At 50.5% G+C, this 20,659-nt stretch overlaps 1 protein-coding gene across 7 annotated transcripts in view; it reads left to right on the top strand.

The window, feature by feature from the left end:
• The window catches only part of ATP2B2 (ATPase plasma membrane Ca2+ transporting 2), a 503,137-nt gene that overhangs the window by 275,204 nt on the left and 207,274 nt on the right, over nucleotides 1-20,659 (top strand). For 2 of the 7 annotated variants that reach the window (XM_066352095.1, XM_066352100.1), the window contains exon 1: nucleotides 19,776-19,922. The exons of the other annotated variants lie outside the window; for them this stretch is intronic. The gene's annotated coding sequence lies outside the window, so the exon portion shown is untranslated. Of the gene's footprint in view, nucleotides 1-19,775; nucleotides 19,923-20,659 lie in introns of those variants that run through there. 7 annotated transcript variants of the gene reach the window in all.

The following is a 20,659-nucleotide window of genomic DNA, read 5'->3' on the forward strand; positions in this document are numbered from 1 at the left end:
ATTTGTCAACTAGATGCTATCTGCACCATATGTCAGGGGTACAGCTGAATATAACACAGCCCCCCCACCCCCACTCCTAAGCCATAACAAAGATTCACAATGTCCAGAGCTGCAGCTTCATGCCTGACCCCAGCCCTGGACCAGCAAGTGAGGAGCCAGGATTCCAAGGGCTCCTGAATCTCAGGCTAAGGAAGGGCACAGTCAGTGACCTCTATGGTCAAAAACATTGCTAAGTGAAAGCTGAAGGGGTTGAGGAAAGAGGGGAGGCATGTTCTGCAGAGAAGTTTTGGAGGAGTATATTTTGGGAAGAGAGTTCATTTGCAGCAGTGATTTTCAACCAGTGTGCCACAAGAACTTTTAAAACATGGCAATATCTGACTATTGAGTCAGGGACATTAGCCTCTTCTCCCTTAGATTGATTGTCCAATGAAAAAATGACAACAGCCAACACAACGATAGCTGTGCAGTGTGAATGAATCAAGATTATATCTTCTTTTTTTGTCTTGTCATCAAAAAATATATTTTTTGGTGTGCTGCAGAATTTTAAGTAATTAGTTTGTGTGTGCCCTGAGATGAAAAAGGTTGAAAATTGCTGATATACAGGCTTGTAATACTTTGACCTTGAGTTGTTGTTTTTTCTTTTCTATTAAAAAACTGCTCTTTGGGTCCCCCTTCTTTAACCTGTCTGCACCTGCACTGTATAGTCTATCAAATAGGAATCAAAATTGTACTTACCTCCTGCAGTTTGTGATGAGGATGAAATGAGACGACACAGGCAGAGGATGAAATGGTACAGCTCTGCCACTGTTTCGCTGTCCGCAGCAGCCAGCTTGCCTGCTTGCCCTAGTGGTGGCTGGAGAACTTTTCCCTTTTGGCCCTTCTTTACCCTGACTCTACAGGTTTGTGATCTTTGCTTTGTCTGGAAAATCAAGTGCATCTAGCAACTGTAGAGCACCTCTCGGGGAGTGGAGGTGGGGTCAGGTTCTGTGCTAGCTCCTTCCATCCTTTTCCCTTCCTTACCCTCAGACCAGCCCTGGGAAGACAACACCATCACCATCTTTCCAGATAAAGAACCTGAGGCTCTGGGAGGGAACATGACTTTTCCAAGGTCATTCCCCAGTGGGGAAGGAGACCTATTCCCTTCCTGAGCCTCCAGCTTCCTCATCTGTAAAAGGAGGTTCAGGACACCCATCCTAGGGCTGCTGTGAAGATCTATGAGGTAATGAGTTGGAAAGTGCGCGGTCAGCTGTAAATCCCAGCCAAACGGATATTGATGTGAGTCCTGCAGAGGCCTGCTCTTGTTCAGGGTTCAGTGCATTTCTGACATCAAGAGCTATGGAGAAAGTTATCTCAAGTGTCTTTTTCTTGGGTGGTTTCCAAAATACATTGCCTCCCTCCAGCTAACAAGTGCAAAACTGGCTTCCGCAGGGGCTTTGCTCAAAGCAAGTAACTTCCAGTGGGATAACCTGGGAGGTGGAAAAGAGATGGTCACAATGGTCCCAGGGAAGACAGATCACGGAAAAGCCCTCAGGCTATGGAGTCAGGCAGATGTGGGATCAAATCTGGCTCTTCTACTTGCTAGCTGTGTTACCTTGAACCAGCTGGTTAACCTCTCTGAGCCTCACCCAGAGACTTGTTATGATGAAGTGGATGAAAACAGCAGCTGAGAAGAAGCAAAGCATGGAGTCCATGAACATCTAGTGCAGGGGTCGGAAACCTTTTTGGCTGAGAGAGCCATGAACGCCACATATTTTAAAATGTAATTCCATGAGAGCCATACAACGACCCGTGTATGTTACGCATTATCCAGTAAAAATTTGGTGTTGTTCCGGAGGACAGCTGTGATTGGCTCCAGCCACCCTCAACCATGAACATGAGCAATAGGAAATGAATGGATTGTAATACATGAGAATGTTTTATATATCTTTTTTAAATTTATTTCTTTTTTTATTAATTTTAATGGGGTGACATTAATAAATCAGGTACATATATTCAAAGAAAACAGAATGTTTTATATTTTTAATGTTATTATTTTTCTTTTATTAAAGATTTGTCTGGGCCCTGGCTGGTTGGCTCAGTGGTAGAGCGTCGGCCTGGCGTGCAGAAGTCCCAGGTTCGATTCCCAGCCAGGGCGCACAGGAGAAGTGCCCGTCTGCTTCTCCACCCCTCCCCCTCTCCTTCCTCTCTGTCTCTCTCTTCCCCTCCCGCAGCTGAGGCTCCATTGGAGCAAAGATGGCCCGGGCCCTGGGGATGGCTCCTTGGCCTCTGCCCCAGGCGCTAGAGTGGCTCTGGTCGCGACAGAGCGACTCCCCGGAGGGGCAGAGCATCGCCCCCTGGTGGGTGTGCCTGGTGGATCCCGGTCGGGCGCATGCGGGAGTCTGTCTGACTGTCTCTCTCCCCGTTTCCAGCTTCAGGGAGGAAAAAAAAAAAAAGATTCGTCTGCAAGCCAGATACAGTCATCAAAAAACCACATCTGGCTCGCTAGCCATAGGTTCCTGACCCCTGATCAAGTGAGATCAGTAACAAGTCCAAGGCTGGGACTGGAGACCTTACTTGGGGTGGGGAGCAAGAGAGAAACCACTCAAGGTGCCCAGAATAGGGACAGCTACTGAACCAGGAAGGGAAGACTGGTCAAGTAGGGCTTAGCAGAACACACATCCTGGACGTGAGCATCTGAAGAGCAAGCACTGTGTACTTTTCATCTCGGTGACCCGGCTCACCACAGGTGCACAGCATACATTTTTAAAACTTAATTTAATTTTTATTTTCCCATCTGCCTCATACCCACCCATTTAATCCTCTTTGTATTTCATTCTCCAGTCCCACTCACAGCCTTACCTCTGTAAAGTATGAGATGACATTAGCCAGCTCTGGTATCTGATAGATTTGGGTTTAGATCCAAACTCTTCCCTTTCTGGCTGTGTAGCCTTAGGCAAGTTACCTCTCCTCTCTGACTCTCAGTTTCCTCTTCTGTAAATGGACTAGTCCAGCAGTTATTGTAGGAGTTAGAGCTGATGTATGTGAAAGCACCTGGCAGGGTCCCTGACATGTAGTGGGCATTCTGAAAAGCAGCAGTAAATGCTGTTTCTCCTGACAAGTAGAGCTCATGGCCACCTTTGCTTTCTCTATTCACATACATTCTGCATTCCCTAAGGCAGTGGTCCCCAACCATTTTTGGGCCATGGACCGGTTTAATGTCAGAAAATATTTTCATGGACCAGCCTTTAGGGTGGGATGGATAAATGTATCACGTGACCGAGACAAGCATCAAGAGTGAGTCTTAGACTGATGTAACAGAGGGAATCTGGTCATTTAAAAAAAATAAAACAGCCCTGGCCGGTTGGCTCAGCGGTAGAGCGTCGGCCTGGTGTGCGGGGGACCCGGGTTCGATTCCCGGCCAGGGCACATAGGAGAGGCGCCCATTTGCTTCTCCACCCCCACCCCCTCCTTCCTCTCTGTCTCTCTCTTCCCCTCCCGCAGCCAAGGCTCCATTGGAGCAGAGATGGCCTGGGCGCTGGGGATGGCTCCTTGGCCTCTGCCCCAGGCGCTAGAGTGGCTCTGGTCGCGGCAGAGCGATGCCCCGGAGGGGCAGAGCATCGCCCCCTGGTGGGCAGAGCGTCGCCCCTGGTGGGCGTGCCGGGTGGATCCCGGTCGGGCGCATGCGGGAGTCTGTCTGACTGTCTCTCCCCGTTTCCAGCTTCAGAAAAGTACAAAAAAGAAAAAAAATAAATAAAAAAAATAAAACATCGTTCAGACTTAAATATAAATAAAACGGAAATAATGTAAGTTATTTATTCTTTCTCTGCGAACCAGTACCAAATGGCCCACAGACCAGTTCCGGTCCGCAGCCCGGGGGTTGGGGACCACTGCCCTAAGGCATTCACAATTTGTCTTTCCATCTAAGATGGCACAATACCGGCGCCTGAGCTATATCCATCTAGGAAGAGTGAAGTGTCAACTCTATTTCCACAGTATCTTTACACAATTTCAACGCTGCTCCTGTGTAGGTTGGACATGGCGGGGTTAACAACATCCATAAAACACCTCAGAAATGAGCTGCTGTGGACAAATCACTCAGACTCAAGGAACAAACTGCCCTCAGGGACTAAAACACCTGTCCTTAATCGCTGACACCATCCACTGGCTGCAGGTTTATTAGTGTCTGTGATTGTTTTCAGGTTGGTAGTTCACGAAGGAAAGGCTTTCCGGTCCCAAATTCCATGTCTGATCCTCACGGATGGCCTGTAAACTGCACTTGCACTCAACTATTTTATGTATGGGTGTTTCTCTGATATCTGCAGGTCAGGCTGAATTCCTGGAAGGTGGGACCGGCTCTCTCTCTCTCTCTCTTTCTCTCTCTCAGTCTCTCTCTCTCTGGCAGGAAACCCACTAAGGTGGGACCTTTGAGGCTGGGGCCCATTGAGGGGCAAGTTTGGGATGTGTGTGCCTGAAGCTGGTAGGGGTCACAGGCGAGAGCTTGTCTCCAACTCTACATTCAATGCAGACGCTGTTCTGGGAGCCTCCTCCTCAGAACCAGGACGGGTTTTGCCCTGTGAGTAACTGGGAAAATCCTGCTTTAACACCTGGCACCATTGGAGGCTCAACATAGCTATCTGCACGCCTTAGAGAGTTTATCTGTAGCAATTTAGCCACATCACCATGCTCTGAACCCATGGTGATATGTGGCCTGCAGAAGTCATATCGTTTGGTCCAACACATGTGAAAATGCAAAGGCACCATTTCAGCCCATTCTCGGCCCCTCCAGCCCCATCTCTTTCTCTGCATTTATTGAGGATTTTTCTCTACCCACCTCCACAGGCAGCAAGCAAGGGTTTTGTCCAACCTCTATTACCTGGCAAGACCAAGAGTCTGAGTTTAAACCAACCTCTACCCCACCCCCATCTCTATCGCTCCAGCACTGGCTCCCACCCCCAGCCTCTCCCGCTGGGCCCCAAAGCTAATTACAGGCTTCCCTAAATCATTCTAAAGTAAAGCTAATTAAATCAGGGTCGGCCACCAATTTTCTGGTGCAGGACAGGTAGTCCGACACCACTCTTCCATTCTGGGATCCTGAAACACCACGGCTTGCAGCTTCATTTGAGTTTGAGAACAGGGTTTTATCACTTAGGGCTGATTTTAGGAAGAACAGCAAAACAGGACACTTTCCCAACTGCTCCTTTGTACCACACCAAGGTGACCATGTGGGATCAGGTTGGGGGCCTGAAAGAGTGGTGCTGCTAGGGGAAGGTATGTGCTGAGACAAAGTAGTTGACACCTTCTTCTTGGTAACTCCCACCATGGGTTGCCCTTGCCTCCACATTGGCAACTGTGTGGTGTGAGCAAAAAGTGCTGCCTTCAATTCCAGTTTTGCCACTTGCTGGGTGAATGCCCTTGGGCAGGAGATTTTGCCTCTTTGTGCCTCAGTTTCCTCATCTGATAATAATCCTACCTCACAGAGTTGCTGAGAATTAAATGAGATAATATATAGGCAGCCATTATGGAACTAGTGCTGAGCCAATGTTTGTTGAATGAACAAGTGACTACAAAATGCCTGGCACACAAAGTAAACACCAAGCAGTATTAGTGCTCTTGTCCTTGGAATCCCATTTGTAACTATGAATATTCATCGTGGCTAAGTTCCTAAAACCTTTATGTGAATAAATTCATTGCATGTTTTCTCCCTTTAAGATACAAGGGTGAGAGAAGTTGGAGGTGGGTGGGGGCAGCAGGGGAGGAACTGAGGGCTCTACTGCCACGTCCTGCTCTTCATGTTTCTGGGCTTCAGCATCCCCCTCTGTAAAGAGAAGCCACTTGCACACGGTCACTCAGAGATGCAAATCCCACCTGTGATTCTTAGCTTCTTCCTGCTCTGTTCCCTCATTAGCTGTGTCCTCACTAACTTCCTAGAAGGGGCATATGTCCAAGACAAGCACGTGGCCTTTATTATTTGCCACCACCACACCCCCGGCCACTTGATGGCAGTGAATGACAGGCTTACCTAATTAAGGGTATCCCGAAGGCAGGGAACATATATGGTGGTAGGTCTGCAGTGTGGCTGAGGACCTCCTCTGTGCCAACGCCAGCACAGTGCTGAGAATATAGACTCTGGACTCTGTTTTGAATCCCAGATAGCCATGTGGCCTTGGGCAAGTTACCAACCTTTCTGTGCTTCAGTTTCTTTCTCTGAAAAATGGGCATGATGATAATAGCCTATCCCTCATAGAGCTGCTGTAAGAATTGTTAGTTTGTATGTGCCAAAGGCTTAGAACAGGGCCTGGAACTTAGTTGGTACTCCCCAAGCATGTGTCATTACTCCTATTTCAGGACCAGGAACTCACTGAGACTCACACAGCCAGCCCAGCCCAGGGGTCTGATGGCTCCCCTCTTATGGATGTGGTTCAGGGGAGAAGCCACTTGCCCTGGTCACCCAAAATGAAACCCCTGCTGCACTCCTCTGTCTCAGTGAGGACAAGCAGGGCTGGGACAGCACCGGGGTGGCTAAGAAGAAGAGTCAGGCCTCCCTCAGAGGCACAAGAGGAGTTGGGAAATGGCTATAAATATGAGAGGCGAGGGGCTTTCTAACTAGGCCAGGAATGTGTGTTAGTCATTGAGGTCAGAACGAGCCGCAGCGGCTCTTGGCTGAGAAAAGAGTGTATCCAGGAGTGAGCTCTGCCAGGCTCAGGTGAAACCGAATGAGTCAAGGAGGAGGGTGACAAGCAGTGCTCAGCTAGGGGACATGCTAGCATCCCTGACCTTTGTCATAGGGACAGGGTAGGGGGGAGGGGGTGACGCCCAGGAATACCTCTCCAGCCCCTTCTACTTGCCAAGAAATTCTGTAACCTAGATCAGTTTAGTCACCTAAACCTACCTGCGGACCCATGCCACAGCCACGGTTCCCCAAAACCAGAACCAGGCGGCCAACATTGTGAGGATTGAACAAGCTTGTCCTTTCTATTTTAATAGGTATGCTCTTATTTTAATATGTTAGGAGGAAAATACGACTATAATCAGATCTATGGTCTCGTGGCTACAAATGCTTAAGGTGATACTAAGTAGGTGTACATGTTTTCAAAAAAGGGAGTTGATTTTTTTAATTTTAATCTGAAGTATGTTCTAGTACACATGGAACCAGGAGACATTGCTACTGCGGTTTGGGGTTTCTGGGGTGCAGATGAAATGCAAACCTCCTTTCTGTGACTCCAACCCACTCCCAGACCTACCTTTCCCCAGATATCCCAGGATTTGTACCCCACCCCTCCTCGACTCTCACTGTGTCCGCCACCTGGAATGCCTCTCCCATCCACCTTGCAACTGGCAAGCACCAGTAGAAGTTAGCGCCTCACTGAAACCTCCATGAGGCGGAGTGGAGACATTCTCCTCCAGGCCACCGCAGGCCCTGTTCATCCACTGCCAATCCCTGTAGGGTGTGAGGGCCACCATAGCTGGGACCATCGTTTCCTCAGTAACGATGGGCAAAGCAAGATCTGGGTGTGTCTGTTTTCCTGCCTCTCCTGACCCGCTCAATGCTTGGCACCAAGCACAGGCTCAGGAAGCAGACAGCTGGTCACATTCTGGAGCTGTACCATGGTGCTGTACCATGCACATGCAAACTCACCCTTGGGGCTCAGTCCCCTTCCTCATATGTCAGATGGAGGACAACAGATTTCCTTCCTGAGGGAGGGAGTGGTACGTGGGGTCACTGAGCTTCCTCCCCTAAAGGTACCTAGAGGCAGGTTGTCAGCACTTCACAAATATTGGCTCTGATTAGCCACATCATCAAGGCTTATGGTCATTATCAGGAGCCAGCAGATATTCATTGAGTCCACCCTGCTGCAGGGTGGAAGGGAGAGAGATAAGACCCAGAGAAAGTTCTCAGCACTTATTTACTCCGCTCCTCTCATTTTTTTATGGACAAACTGAGGCCCACAGTCTACCCTGGAACTTCCATCTATGGTTGTTCCACCACCATCTCCCTCCCCAGACTGGGGGAAGAGGTGACTGAGACCAGGACTCACCTGCCCAGTGAGACACTGCAGCCCCCCCCCAGCTCCCCTCACCCCTCCAGCATTGGCCAGCAGGAAACCCGAGACCCAGTGAGGAATTCCAGGGGTGATGGCTGGCAGAAGAGTTCTCACTTCACTGAGGCAGCACATCGAAAGCCTTATTCTATGTAGATTCCTCTGACAGGTGAGAGCAGACATGACCTTTGTCATTTGTTATTTTTAGCTGAGCAGGCGAAGAATGATAAAAAAAAAACCTCTACAGGAGCTGACTATAAATAACATACCTGTGGCGTATTTTTTTTTAACACATCTAAAAATTGTAGATCTAAACAAGCCTTCCCTTCAAAGCAGAATAACAGTATTAGCATGGAACTTTACAATCAGCGAGCCAACTTCACAAAAACCATTTCTGGGAACCACACAGTTCCTGGAGGAGACTGTAATTCATTGCCCCCATTCTGCAGATGAGGAAATAAAAATGAGCTTGGCTAGTAAAGCTGTTGGCACAGTGTCATTTATATGGACAAGAGCCCCAATATATGTATCACTGTCCTTATTGTGCACAGCTTCAAGAGGTCAAGTAGCTTGTCCAGGAATACAGGGAGAAGGAAGGGAGTGGGACCAGGACCACTGTGGTGCCACCTTTCTCCAAAAGCCATAGGCTACTGACTGCTCATGGGCCTTACGGCACCAGTGGGAGAAGCGGGAGATGTGGAAAGATCAGAGGGGTGGACACGGGGGGTTGTGTGTGGAACCTTCAGGATGAGCGTTTGAGTGAACAGGTGGCGGCTGGAATGCTGGAAGCTGAGCTAAAAAGGGCTCAGCAATGAGAGAGGCAAAGGGGGAGGGAGAGAGAGAAGGTAATTAGCCAAGTTTTCTAGGGCACTGCCCCACCAGAGTCACCTCATCTGACACTGAAATCCCTTTGGGCAGAGCTGTGATTTGAGGTAAACCCCATGGTGGGAGAATAAGAAAGACGACCCAAGAGCAGGTTCCCAGTGCTGGGTGGGCAAGGGCAGTGGGGTAGGGAGAGAAAGGAAACCAGAGCAGAAAGGGGATCCTGGGACACAAAAGTCAAGGGACTCCGGACAGCAGCAAGCACCACTTTGTGGTGTTTGCCAGGTGGGGGAGGGTAAATGCTCCCACCCGGCCAACTTGCAAGCTACCAACAAATACAAAATCATCAATATGCACAGTCAGCTCTCCTGAGCCAACAAGTAACTCCAGAATACCACTGGGCAAGACTACCATCATGCCAAGCTCCCACCATAGAATACTTAAGTCCTCCTTGCTTCAAAGGAAAGGAAGAGGGGCTCAGGAATCATTTTAAGATATTATTAATAATTCAAAGTATTATATACGTAGCATCTCAGTTAATTCTCGGCACAATCCTCCAAAGTAGACATCTCTGTCTTACTGACAGAGAGGTGAAATGACTTGCCCAAGGTCACACAATCAGTGAGTGGTGGAGCCTAGAGTTGAATCCAGGTGTGTGTGAGTTCAGAGTCCATATCCCAGCCATACACCAACTAACCTCAAGCCAGGATAGTTCTAGTAAGTGAGTAGGGCCTGTGTTTTCAGGTAGGGGTTCATGGGTGGGTTCCTCTGTGTGACTGGCAGCTGAGAGCCCGGAGCAAATCCCAGAGGAGTTGGTTACCACCCTTGGGGGAGGCCCTGAGAGGTTGGCGATACCCCTCCATGGGGAGGGTGCAGAGCAGGAACAGTTCCCCTCACCCCAGGACAGAGCCACCACTTGGCACCTCACAGGGCTCCCTAAAGCCCTCTCCCCCTCCTTCCCTTCTTTGCAACTGAATATCCTATGGAGCCCTGCTCTAGGAGGCAGTCCCCACATTGCTGGGCATGCAGTAGGTGCTCAATTAATGCTAAAGAAATGAAGAAAGGGACCATTGGCATCTTCACATTCTCTATCATTTTGTTTGAAATCTAAAACCAGATTTCCTATGCCTTAAAAATGTTGTCCACCTTTGCAGAACAGTGCTGGAGAAGCAAGGCAGATTTTGCTGGGCACTGTACTATGTGCCCTACACATACATGTTATTCGCTTAAACTTCCTAACACTCTCATAATTGTACGTATTATTATTCCCACTTTACAGATGTGGAAACTGAGGTTCACATTGGCCAGGTGATTAGCCCAAGGCCACCCAATACTAAGGGGCAGAACAGGGGTTCAATCCTGTATTTCCTTGACCTCCAAACCCTTGCTCTACCATGCTGTATCCCCCCAAAGGAAAACAGTACCTCGTATCTGAAAGGCTGCTTTCAGTTTGTCAAGACCCATCCATGTCCTTCTTGTATGTCATTGTTGCTAACCAGCCTGTGGGGTTGGCAGGCAGGGAGGCTGCAGGGAGAGGAGAGCAGGACGTCCCTTGGGCCACAGCGGTTAGTCCTACCCGTTCTGGCTCCTGATCCGGTGCTCACCCCACCCCCTGAGACAGCCTATCATTGGTCTTGTGAGAGAGTTGGCCCAGCCTTGAGGGGAGTCCCATCCACAGAGGGACTGCAAAGTGGGACAGCCAGGCCTGAATGTCCCCACTGATGCAGGGTCTCCTTGGAGGGTGGCCTGGCCCCTGTGCAGATGCTCTTTGGAGTCATAGCTGATGAAGATGGGTTCCAAGCAAGGTGGCCCCAAAGGGTGATGGGAAACTTTTGTTGTAGTGTCAAAAGGCTGTCCTGAAGCCAGCCCCTGCCTGCCGGCCCTGGCCTTGCTGTAATGTGTCCAAGGCAGGTGGCTGCCCCTCTCTGGACCTCAGGTTTCCCATCTGTAAAACAGAGGGTAAGGCTGACAGAGAGGCCAAGCAGCACCTTCTGGCCATGATGAGCCACAATTCCACAGAAACCTGCTCCACAGGTAGACCCCAAAGGGAATTCCCTCTGGGGAGATTGTGTCCCCTCCCCCCCCCCGCCGTGGGGACAACTTTGGAGACCATCAAGGCTCTATTAGCATTACCCATTGTGTGACCTCTCTGTTCCTCAGTTTCATCATCTCTAAAATGGGAATGATAATCAGACTACCTTAAAGGATAAGAATTAAAGAAGCCAAGACATGAAAATTTGTTAAAACAAACATTTTCTGGCATGTAGTAATTGTTCACTCAATGCCACTTCTCAGTACTGCTATTTGTAATAATTAATAGTAATATCATCTCTTCTGCCCATCAGCTCTCAAGCGGGGCTACCATTAGGGGCAGTCTGGAGGCCTAGAGGGAGCACTGGAGTGAGAGTCCTGAGCCCACAGCTCTCATCTCAATCACCCATGACTATAGGGCGTGGGGACTCTTAACTTCTCCTGGCCTCAGTTTCCCCTTCTCTCAGGTAGCTCCCCTCAGCTCCCAGCACATTTGGGACTCCATAAATATCTACTGGATGTTCTTGTCCTCTGGCTGTGGCTCTGTGCAAACAGGAGCCCTTTCCTGCTTGCCGATGTGTCCTCGGCTCAGAGTCTGCTCCAGTCATGGTTAGAGGAATGAGCATGTTGCCTACGGAAGGTGTGATATTACTGTGGTGCAGCTGTCTGACAACAGTGCGAAATTCTATCGTGTGACAGGTCCCTCACCAAAGACTTTACGTTCCTCCATCTTGTTTAATCCTAAAATCCTCTACCTTTCCTCCTATTTATGGGATAAGGACAGATATCTGTAACATAGTCCAAATGCTCCCACCCCATCTCCTGCCCATTCCTCACACTCTTCCCCTCTAATCATTTGGGCTTCCTTTCAATCCCTTAAGAATTATTAAGCTCTTTCCAACCTTAGGGCCTTTGCATATGCTGTTTCTAGGAGCACCACTTTTACCTAGTGAGCTCCGAGTCAGGCTGCAGACCCCAACGCAGTCACCACCCTTTGGGGAAACCTTCTGTGATTCCCCCTTCTACTCCCACCAGAAACATCCAAGTCCTCCTACGAACTGTTCCCATGGCCTTGCCCCTTCATCACATCCCTGTGTAAATTTACATTGGTTTGTGTGTTCATTTCATTTCACATCTGTCTTCAAACTCTCTCAAGAGTTTACTGCTGTTTTCTCAGCACCGAGAATAGAACCTAGCAAATAGTAGGTGTCAGTGGATATTTGTTGGACAAATGAGCAGGCAGAGAGGCTGGAAGTATGCCTATGTTACAGATAAGGAGCCTGAGGCCAGAGATATAAGGGACTTGCTCCGGCTCACACAACCCATCATGGGAGAACAGAATTGGAACTGGTCCATTGGGTTCCAGCTCCCGTGCTCTTGGCACCAACCCCATTCCCTTGCCTCCTTCGGGTGCAGTGGAGGACTGAAGCACCCCAGAGGAAGGGGACGGGAGTGACAGGCAAGGGCTTCTGTTCCTCTGAGAGCCCTGGCTTCCTGGAAACCTTGTAAAGGGTAAGACCACACCCTGCTGCACCTCTGCTAGTCTTCCAGGAAAGATCTGAGTTCTAATTCTGGATCCAGCTCTGTGATCCTGAATTTGTCCCTACACTCTCCAGACCTGTTTCCTCATCAGTAAAATGGGAGTGATACTCTTCACATAGCAGGTTAAGTGCATGTCCATAGAAGGTGCATTAGCACACAGGAAAGTGTTCAGCAGAGACAGCTGATGTTGCCCCTGTGGACTCCATCCCACCCACCCTGACAACACACAGTCAGCAGGGATGGCCACGTTTCATTCCGTAACTTCTTATTGGTTACTGCCCCAGCAAGTGTCCAACCACCCAGTCAGTCAGCTTGCAGCAGTCTCAGTTGTCACCCCCTCTTCTAGCCTCTTTGGGAATGTTCTTTCTCTGCTGTGTCCTTACAGCCTCCTCAGCAGGAGCGCATCCAGAGATATATCACAGGCCATGTGGCAGACAATGCTTCAATGCCCAGCGCTGTATCTCACAGCTGTGCACCCCTGGCCAAACCACTCAGTTGAGGACTGATAACACCAAATTCTTCTGGGTTGGTGGTGAGGAGTAAATGACAGCTCGTGTGTTAAATGCCTGGAATACAGTAGGTGCTCAGCAAGTGGCAGATTCCTTCCCTCTTCTCCTGACACTCCTGGATTCATCATCCCTGTTCCCTCTGTTTCCTTTTCCTCCTCCTGTTTCCTCTAAGTGGTCAGCCCTCTTGCAAGAGCAAAAACACAGACACAAATGTTAACCAGGGACCCAGCACAGTACCTCACATTGGAATATATGTGAGGCTGAATATATATATCTACTGACTGAATAAGCCAGAGAAATGAATTAGTAATGGTGAAATGTCAGGCTGTAGAGGAAATATTTAGGGGCTTCATCCTGGGTACCCAACTCATCTTGAGTCCATCCCTGGACTCAGGCTCCCTGGTCCCAGTTGATATATCTCTGGACAGGGGTTTCTGAGTATAGTTGGGGTCTTTCTTTCCCCTGCCTAAGCTGGGCATGTAGAGGGAGCCCTGTTCATCAACAGTCTCAGGATATAGCAACTCTTAAGCCAGGATCTCCAAGCAAATGCAAAGAATATTTCTGGAGACACAGAGAGATACAAATACTAGTTTAAAACCACTGAGGGAATTGCTTTTTCATTCAACAAACCTGACCTCAGCAGTTCAATCAATATTTATTGAGGCTCTGTGCCCAGCACTGGGGATACAACAGGCTAATGAGACTCAGTCCCTATCCCCAGAGAATCCTCCAGCCTAATGGACAAGACAGATGCACATAAAAAACTTAAATGCAAGAATCTCTTTTTGTGGGGAAGGGGTGATGGAGGGGAAATCAGTAAAGGCTTCATGGAGGAGAAGTTACTGAATCTGTCTTGAAGTAAAAGTAGACATTCTCCAGGCAGAAAATGGAGGGTGAGAAGGAAGCATCACTAGCAGAATGGATGGTACATGCAAAGAAACAGGCATGGAAATGCAAGGGTGTGTTTGAGGAGCAAGGGAGGGGGGCTTGGCGTAGGGATATCAGACAGGATAATGGGAGGGGTCTAGAATAGTTATCTGGCCTCATGAGCTATGGTAAGGAATTTGGGGTTTATGCTGAGGGCACAAGGGGGGTTTAGAGGAATTATGAAAGCTCTTTATGGTGCAGGGCGTTGTTAAGCAGGAGAAGGATGCAGGAAAAATGACAGGAAGACCAAGGTAAGGAGTTAGGATTGATGGATGGCAGAGGGCAGTAGGTATATGTGCCTGTTAACAAGGAGACATTAACCTAAAGGAGTAGTGTAGGTGAGACTGTGTTTACCTGGCCTGGAAGAGGCAGCCTCTCCCAGGAAGTTCTCCCAGAGTAGCTCTTGACTCGTTAGGCCAGGGATCGGGAAACTTTTTGGCTGAGAGAGCCATGAACGCCACATATTTTAAAATGTACTTCTGTGAGAGCCATACAATGACCCGTGTACATTATGCATTATCCAATAAAAATTTGGTGTTGTCCCAGAGGACAGCTGTGATTGGCTCCAGCCACCCACAACCATGAACACGAGCGGTAGGAAATGAATGGATTGTAATACATGAGAATGTTTTATATTTTTAATGTTATTATTTTTTTTATTAAAGATTTGTCTGTGAGCCAGATGCAGCCATCAAAAGAGCCACATCTGGCTCACGAACCATAGGTTCCTGACCCCTGCCTCAGGCTCTGTGTTCTCCCAGGAGAGAAAGTGCCAGCTCTGTAATTGGCCCCAGTTGCTGGCCTCTGGCCTCTCAGACAGGTGACAAATCAATGATCATGACATACCTCCAGGCTGAAATTTCTGATCTGTGTGGTTGAGAAGACACACCCACAACTGGGGAAATTCAGGTTCTATTGTGGCTCCCTGCACAGAAAACGGTCTTCTGGCTAGGGGTGAGGCCTCACACAGCACTGATTTCAAGCCCCAGTTTCCCAGCTCCATGACCTTGGGCAACATTGTTTCACCTCTTGTGCCTCAGTTCCCTCATCTGTAAAATATGGATATAAATAGGACCTACCTCATAGGACGTTGTGAAGCTTACACCATATGAGACACAAATTAGGCTATCAATGTGAATGGTGGCTTCAGTTAGCCAGTAGTCAAACCTGCACCTTCCTTATTGAAGGAACAAGAACCACAGGGAGGAGCTGGGAATTGGATGGCCTGGGTTCAAATCTCAGCAGAGCTGCTTGGGTCCTAGAGACCAGCCCTGACCAGCCCCAACAGTTGGTGCATGAGAACCATTATACCCCAGTGGGATGATGTGCTAGAAGAAACACTTCCCAGGAGCTGTCTGGGACATGTTTCTTCTATAAATTATAGCCACCTTTCTCCTTTAACTTGCAACCCTGCCAATTAGGCATTATTGTCTCCATTTTGCAGATGAGAAAACTAGGATTCAGTGAGGTCAAATTATTTGCCCAAGGTCACATAGCCAGTAAATGAAGGAACTGGGATTTGAACCCAGGTCTGTCTTGCCACAAAGGCCCAGTCCAAGACTGGGTTGGCTGAGGGAGTTTTGGACCTTGGTGGGAGTGGAGATGGGCCCCCAGGAGGCAGAGGGGAGAGTTAGGACAAGAAGGGCCATGTGAGGCCCTGGCCGGTTGGCTCAGTGGTAGAGGGTCGGCCTGGCGTGCAGGAGTCCCGGGTTCGATTCCCGGCCAGGTCACACAGGAGAAGCGCCCATCTGCTTCTCCACCCCTCTCCCTCTCCTTCCTCTCTGTCTCTCTCTTCCCCTCCCGCAGCCAAGGCTCCATTGGAGCAAAATTGGCCCAGGCGCTGAGGATGGCTCTATGGCCTCTGCCTCAGGTGCTAGAATGGCTCTGGTCGCAACAGAGCAATGCCCCAGATGGGCAGAGCATAGCCCCCTGGTGGGCATGCCGGGTGGATCCCGGTCAGGTGCATTCAGGAATCTGTCTGACTGCCTCCCCGTTTCCAACTTTGGAAAAATACAAAAAAAAAGGGCCATGTGGCCCCCCAGACACACATCTTGTGGCACCTCAGTTCATGGGCCTAGGGAGAGCCTGAGCCTGTGCCTCACATTTGGGTAACTCTAGGCAGGGCCGAGTAGGGGTTCTAATCTTGGCTATCTCTCCTTACTGGTTCTGTAACTCCTAAGTAAGTCATTTGAAGTCTCCAGCCTTCAATTTTCTCTTCTGTAAAATGGGAAGAAGCCCAGTTTCTCCGAGGGTGACTTGAGGAGGTCAGACAAGGCAGGGATGTGAACAGCCTTTGGAAATAAATTCTTGTCTCCTGAGTGGCCCTGCTAGCATCTCTGTAACAGCAGCTGCCCCAAGAGCTGCCCCCAAGATCCCTGCCCAAGTTTCAGAAGACCGTGATCTGGGCAAGGTAAGGACAGGTGTAGCCCTCATTCCTGCTTCCCCTCAATAGGGAAGTGATGGAGAGTCCATAGCATACAGAAAAGACACAGCTGACTTCTGAGTGCATCTAATTCTGACTCCATCAGACCTGTGTGGATCTACCTCATCTGCCTCCTTTGTCTAGATTGCCTCCATCAGACTGACTCCCATCGCTAAGCAGACTGACCCTCTCCATTCCCCACACTCCCCTGCTTTAGGACATCATCCAAGGGAGAAAACATGGTCGGTCCAACTAAACACCATTTGAAAACCAAACGAGGCTGTTTCTCCCCTCACCCCTGCCCTATTTCTCATGCCTTCCCCCAACTCTGACCCTCATTCTGTTTCTACCATAAGCCAAATCATGCTGAAAGGAGAAGATATCAGTACTCCTCCTGGCCAGCCTCCTGCCTCTCTCCCCCTCTTCCCTGTGGGTAACCCTGACCTGTCATTTCCAACCTTCCCAGAGTTGCAACACTAGCGCCATTGTTTGTCTGATTTCACAATACTTCTGGCCATCCAGTCTCCTCTACCTCCCAACATATCCTGGAACGACAGGCCAGATGACCCAGGTATGTCTGCTGCAGAAAGGAGAAGCACAGGGGGCAGAGCAGACAAGTGTCTGTGACCAGATTTTATCTTCAAGGATGACCTCAGGCAAATCATCCTTTTCTTGAGGCCTCAGTTTATTCTACTGTAAAATAGGAGAATTACATAGGAGTCCTAGAACGTCCTTCTAGTTCTGGCACTTGATGAATCAAAATAACACAGCAGGAGATTCATTCAATGTTTACCACATACTGGGAGCTGATACTCTGGAGACAGCTAACGTGGTCATAGCCCAATGAGGGAGACAGATGTATAGACCATCACAATATGGTGTGATCAGAGGTAGGACAAAGGCATGAACTAATTCTGTTGGTGGATTCAGGAAGGATTTTCTGAGAAAGCGGCACTTGAGTTGTACTTTGGAGATTGAATAGAAGTTCATGGGCCTAGCATAAGGAAAAACTTTCCAACTATGTTAGTTAACATCTGGGCTCTTCAGATGTTAGGGGATATCCTGTAATTATGGTATGGATGCAGAAGGACACAAGGCTTGGAATGCCAAGGAGATGGGAGCTTAACCAGGTGCCACTTCTCATCTTAGATTCTGGAAGCCAAATTCCATGAGCTCCTGAGAATTTGGTGTCTGTTGGTAAAATCCCAGCTCACCCCAAATGGGCGTCTGAGCAGGCAAGTCTCACCAGCCCACACCATGCTGACCTACACACATAAAGAGCACTGGGCTTAGAGTCTGTCTTGGGTCACAGGTTTGGCTTACCCCATCCTAGCTGAGGGGCCTTGTCATGGCCACCACACGCCTCTGAGCCACACACAGCTTCCTTGCCTGTAACTTGGGTGTTCAACAGCCACACCAACAGTTGTGGAGATCAAGTGATTTACTATATTGCAGGTGGCCTTTGTAAACTGTGATCTGTGCTAGACTTGGGAGGGATTATTATTATTGAAATGGTGGTTCCTAACCTGCCCCTTGAGGGTCTATTTGTTTTGTAATCTGGGGAAGTGGATCACCTGCAATGATGTTACAATAATAATGGTGGGATTCAGGTCACAGACTCATTTGCTCAGACTGCGTGTGAGCTGCAATAGGCCTTTTACCCTCTGCCCTTCTTCATCACCTTCACCCCAGCCATCTTAGAACTCTTTTACTTGGCCCCATGCTAGGGGGCAGAGGCTGCCTCTAGTTCTTGGAGAAAAGGGGACTCTTAGAATGGCCCAACCCTGGAATGGGGCTGAGTCTGCCTGGAGGGGAGCCAGTGGAGCACCCCATCAGCACCCTCAAGAAGGGAGCCCATGTGGGAGCTCCCTGTCCCAGGCTGTTGGTGGGCTGCAAGCCTTTCTGAAAGGTGTCCTGGGCTGCTGTGGTAGCCTAGCCAGGCACCTGCTTTGCCTGCCCCAGAGGAGCTCCGGGCTACCCAGTGCTTGACATCCTTAGTTTCTCAGCATCTTCCCTGCATTGAGGCCACTCTCCCTGGCCCAGGGGTAGAATGGGACTCTGATGGGGCTTGTGGAAGGGGAAGGGTGAAGAGTAAGGAGTTATCAGCATGGTCCTGCTGTCGGGGGCCCCGCTGATGGTGCTTTCAGCTCTCTGCTTCCCGCGGTCCCTCTGACTGGCCAGGTTCTGATTTTGGTGCAGTGCAGACTTTCAGCTTAACGAGACAAATTGATATTCTGTGCCAGCCCAGGGTTGGAGCAGCAGCTCGGGACACTCTGGCAGGCAGCTCAGAAGTGGGCAGAGGGTGGGGGCAGGGGAAGGAGGCAGCTTCCATCTGGAACTGCCTCCTGGGGCAACTTTTTTTTCTACCCTGCCATGCACCCCCTCCACACTGACAGGTGCGCTGAGCTACTGCTCCTGAAAGTCCTCCCACCTTGAGTGCCCTCCTCCCAAGTAGGGCACCCGCTCCTGGAGGGGTCAGGGCAGTGGAGAGGGAGGCTTCTAAGAGAAGCCCCTTCACCCACTGTGACCTCCTAACTTTGCTCCTAGGACTGCCCTCCCACCATTCTAGATTTAAAGGGGCAGCCGGTCTGCCAGAAATGAGGAAGGAAAAAGTGAGCAACTAGCTGAGGGGATTCCATTCCTACAGACTCCTCTTTGGGGGCCCCTGGGGTGCTCTGGACATTGTCCCCCAATACAGTCAACTCCCCAACTCATCCAGATGTCCCCTTAGATTATGTAGATGCACAAGACACATGAAGACATTCCTGCCAGTGGGTACCTGTCAGCAGAGAAGTAACCCCCTGAAGGGGTCTTCTGCCAAGGCTGCAGCCCCCGCAGGTGGGGGTGCATACCGGCCTGCGGCTGGGTTGCAGGGGTAGCGTTTAGGTGGCAGCAGGGAATTTACTGCAGGCTGTACTCTGCAGGCCCTGCGACCACAGATGTGTTTAGTCTGTGTTAAGTCCATTCCCAGCCCCATGTGACCTTTGCCTCCAGGTATGGGGCTGTCCTGACCAAAAAGAGGGGGACAGCTCTCCTTCTCAGCCACAGGAGGCCAGAAAGAAGGGGAGGACTCCATCTGAGGAAAATCCTCCCCTCTCTGCTATCACTACCCCACCCCTTCCACCACTGGAGGGTCCCTCCCCTCCTACTCAGTCCCAACCCTACCCTCACCATGCCCTTGACATTCCCTCCTACTACGAGGGAGCGAGGGAACGAGCAGATTCCTGGGACTCTGCCAGCTTTAAGTTCCTCATGATCCCACGGGAGGAATTAAAACCGCAACAACACCGTGGTGGTTCGGTCCACGCAACCCCCCCCCCCGGCCCCCTACTCTCTTCCCCTGTCCCCCTTAGAACAAGCCCTCGCCCGAGGCCCTCCCGCAGCCTCCCGCCCCCTCCCCCAGCCTCCGGGCGCAGCGGCAGGGGCGGCCTCTGCCTCCCCCGAGATCGCTTTTTGCCGGTGCGATGCTCTCCTAGAAGCCGGCGCCGCGCCTCCGCCCCCCGCCCCCCCACCTGCTCGGGCAGGATGGTACAGTCTGCAGAGGGACCGGGCACGCTGGCTGGGCTCAGCCGCGGCACCAGCTGCCGCACCGCGATTCCGGGGCTGCCCGCCTGTAAACCGTGCCGGATTTGTGCTGATTTTCATAGCCAAGTAAGTACCGGCATCCCCCAGCATGAGAAAATAAAAAAATAAAAAGCGCCCCACTCCGCTCTCCCCTTCCTCCCTCACCCATTTTATTTTGTATCATTTCATTTGATTTTTCTCAGTGCTGATGGTGGTGGTGGTGGCGGTGGCAGCGTGGAGGGGGGGTGCGAGCTGGGCTTGTTTATCTGGCAGCAGCTGAGGCTGCATTGGGAGTTGCTGATAGGGGAGACACTAGTGTGAGGGTCTGTGCGTTGCGGGGGAGGGCTGGGGTGCTGGGACATGGGCAGGGGGGCCTCGGACAGGCGGATGCCTGGGGTCTCAGGTAGATTCCGGCAGCCTCTGGACAGCAAATGCCCCCAATGGATGTTACGCAAGGGCCGGCAAGCTGGTGGCGGGGTTGGGGTGGGGGGCAAGGTTCTCTTCCCTCTGAGCTGCTGGACCTGGGGAAACACGGAGGACCAAAGGGTGCCCCTGCCTGCCCTAGCCAGGGTCCCAGGAAAGAGGCAGCAGGAGGCCCCCCACGGAGGTCCCTTGGTGGGGTGGGCTGCTCTGTGCTGGGACCCACCAGGTCAGGCCAGCCAGCCTGGGTGTGTGGTGGCAGGAACCAGGTCCCTGAGAGGGCAGCAGGAGTAAGATGGCCAGGCCATTTTGCAGCAGTCATGCTGGGTGGTAGAAGTTGGCACTTTCTGCCTGGAAGCCCAGTTCCTTGGCCCACCTAGGGGGCCTCTGGCTGAGCACTTGGA

This window comes from Saccopteryx leptura, chromosome 10 (genome assembly GCF_036850995.1).
Source record: "Saccopteryx leptura isolate mSacLep1 chromosome 10, mSacLep1_pri_phased_curated, whole genome shotgun sequence".
In the NCBI taxonomy this organism is placed as follows: Eukaryota; Metazoa; Chordata; class Mammalia; order Chiroptera; family Emballonuridae; genus Saccopteryx; species Saccopteryx leptura.